The sequence below is a fragment of the Cherax quadricarinatus genome, chromosome 60 (assembly GCF_038502225.1).
Source record: "Cherax quadricarinatus isolate ZL_2023a chromosome 60, ASM3850222v1, whole genome shotgun sequence".
NCBI classification, from domain to species: Eukaryota; Metazoa; Arthropoda; class Malacostraca; order Decapoda; family Parastacidae; genus Cherax; species Cherax quadricarinatus.
In genome coordinates this window covers 6,475,277-6,479,034 of record NC_091351.1, presented here as the reverse complement: position 1 = coordinate 6,479,034, position 3,758 = coordinate 6,475,277, and positions in this window count along the sequence as shown.

Genomic DNA, 3,758 nt, shown 5'->3' with positions numbered 1-3,758 from the left:
CGTAGAAACCGCTCTGCCTTGAGAGTGAACTGAGCTCACGTCTTTAAAAGGAGGGAAATGGGGGGAGGGGAGGGGAGAGGAAGAGGGAAGGAGCCTGGCTACTAGAATAGTGAGTCTCTCTAATGCTTGGTGGACTGAGGATCGAGCCTCGACCACACTGTGTCAAATGATCTGTACAGATTTATGCTTTGTATCAATAAAAATATAGTATAAATAATAGTACACACACACACACACACATACATTTGGCCACTTTATAAGGTACACACTTCTAGTACCGTGTAGTACTTTTTTTTGCCCCCATAACATTCTGAATTCTTCGTGGCATTGTCAACAAGGTGCAGGAAACATTCCTTAAAGATAGCACCACGCAGTTGCTGCAGATTTGTCGGCTACAATTTCATTCTGCGAATCTCCCGTTCCGTCACATCCCAAAGGTTTACGCCAGTTTTGGACCATATCTGCATGTCGCGACAGAAATCGCGATTCGACCAGACGACGTTTTTCCAGTCCTCAACTGTCCATTTTTTTTTTTGTGAGCATGTGCCCACTGTATTTTCAGTTTCCTGCTCTTAGCTGACAGGAGTAAAACTTGGATTAATCTTTTGCCTCTGCCTCCCATCCACTTCAAGGTTAGATGTGTTATACGTTCAGAGATGTTCTTTTGCATACCACTGTTGTTACGAAAGGTTGAATTACTGTCACCTTCTTGTCAGCTTAAACCAGTCTGGCCATTCTCCTCTAACCTCTCTCATTATCAAGGTATTTTCGCTCAAAGAACCGTTGCTCACTTGATGTTTCGTGTGTTTCACACCATCCTCGGTAAACTCTAGAGACCGTTGTGCATGAAAATTCTAGAAATGAGCAGTTTCTGGGCTATTCAGACAACTCCCTCTGTAATCAACAATTATTCCACGATCAAAGTCAGTTAGATCATATTTCATCCCAGTTCTGATATTCGGTATTAACAACTGAACCTCTTGACCATGTTTGCATCCTTTTTGACAATGAAGTGCTGCGACGTGGTTGGCTAATTAGATATTTGAATTAAAGAGCAGTTGTACAGGTGTACCTAATAAATGGCCACTGAGTGTGTGTATATATAAGATTCCATTAAATGGGTGATATCACAATATGAAGACCAACCACTGTAAAAAGAATAGTGAACTTCCAATGTGATTTCTCACATTATCACGAAAGCGATTGTAAGTTCACTATTCTTTTCACATTGGTTGTTCTGTATATATATATATATATATATATATATATATATATATATATATATATATATATATATATATATATATATATATATATATATATATATATATATGTTTTCATTAAGAACTGCAAGAAACCCCTCTCGCGTGCCCTAAGTACACTATGGACATGGGTGAAATTCCACAGTCACTTAAAACAACGGATATAGCCCCACTCCATAAAGGTGGCAGCAAAGCATTAGCTAAGAACTATAGACCAATAGCTCTGACGTCCCACATCATAAAAATCTTTGAAAGAGTGCTAAGAAGCAGGATTGCAAATCACCTGGATTCCCAAAATCTGCACAATCCAGGGCAACATGGGTTCAGGGCAGGTCGCTCCTGCCTCTCACAACTACTGGATCACTATGACATGGCCTTGGATGCACTGGAAGAAAATCAGAATGCAGATGTAATATACACAGACTTTGCAAAAGCATTTGACAAATGCGATCATGGCGTAATAGCCCATAAAATACGTTCTAAAGGAATAACTGGGAAAGTGGGGAGATGGATCTTCAACTTCCTAACAAATCGAACACAAAGAGTAGTGGTCAACAGAGTTAAATCGGAGGCTGCCATAGTGAAGAGCTCTGTTCCACAAGGCACAGTACTCGCTCCCATCTTATTCCTTACCTCATATCAGACAAACAGAGATGTACACCACAGCACCGTATCATCCTTTGCGGATGATACTAGGATCTGCATGAGGCTGTCATCTGCTGAGGACGCGGTTATCCTCCAAGAAGATATAAACAAAGTTTTCCAGTGGGCAACGGTAAACAATATGATGTTCAATGAGGATAAATTCCAACTACTCCGTTATGGAAAACTGGAGGAGATAATAACTAGAACAGAGTATACTACTGACTCCGGCCATACAATAGAGCGGAAAAATAATGTAAGGGACCTGGGAGTAGTAATGTCTGAGGATCTCACTTTCAAGGATCACAACAGTGCCACGATCGCACGTGCAAAGAAAATGATAGGATGGATAATGAGAACTTTCAAAACGAGAGATGCCAAGCCCATGATGATCCTTTTCAAATCACTTGTTCTCTCTAGGCTGGAATACTGCTGTACATTAACATCTCCATTCAAAGCAGGTGAAATCGCAGATCTAGAGAGTGTACAGAGATCCTTTACTGCACGTATAAGTTCTGTCAAGCACCTTAACTACTGGGAACGCTTGGAAGCACTTGGCTTGAACTCGTTGGAACGCATGAGTTATATCATAATCTACACTTGGAAAATCTTGGAAGGAATGGTCCCAAATCTGCACACAGAAATCACTCCCTACGAAAGTAAAAGACTGGGCAGGCGATGCAAAATGCCCCCAATAAAAAGTAGGGGCGCCATTGGTACACTAAGAGAAAACACCATAAGTGTCCGGGGCCCAAAACTGTTCAACAGCCTCCCATCAAGCATTAGGGGAATTGCCAATAAACCCCTGGCTGCCTTCAAGAGAGAGCTTGACAGATACCTAAAGTCAGTGCCGGATCAGCCGGGCTGTGGCTCGTACGTTGGACTGCGTGCGGCCAGCAGTAACAGCCTAGTTGATCAGGCCCTGATCCATCGGGAGGCCTGGTCGTGGACCGGGCCGCGGGGGCGTTGATCCCCGGAATAACCTCCAGGTATATATGTATATATATATATATATATATATATATATATATATATATATATATATATATATATATATATATATATATATATATATATATATATGTATAATATATATATATAAATATATATATATATATATATATATATACATACATGAATTAGTAAAAAGGCAACCATTGGCACAGGTGCATTTAGGCTTCAAATCCTAATTAGCGATACGGATAGTATGACATACACTGTGTCAGAACAGACCTTTATTTATAAACTATGTTTCAAGATTTAAAAAGCTCTGTTTAGACGGAAAATTAATCTCTAAGCAACGGTTATCTCTGAGCATTGAGAGTTTCAACCAAACTCGTCGACAAGCTTTGTCTTTCAACCAAAATCGTTACCATTATTAGTAGTAGTCTAGTCTGGGAAGGAGTGCCAAACCTGAGGCAATCAAATTCAATCAATGGGAGGTAAGAACTGCTCCAATTCCTTGGATTCACAAATATTCACCTTCGATCAGCCTATGCATGAAGTCAGCATTTCATTATTTTTTTCACGTCTTAAGTAGCAACATCAAGAATATCTAAAAAGTGACCTACGTATGGTTTTTAATTTAAAATTCATATTTGTATTTAGACTGACTCATAACACTCGAAAAATGTATATATACATATCGTCTTATCTCTTAAATACATCCATATATACTGCGATGCATTGTAGTGTTTATTTTGAAACTTATTAGTGTTTCATATGAAGTAAATCTGTCTCATACGAGTCAAATCAGTGTTTCTATTAGATATTTGAGTTTCATTTGGATATTTTTTAAGTTGACATATAAATCGTAAAAAAATGTTGAGAGGATGGGTAAAATATCTTGTTGTC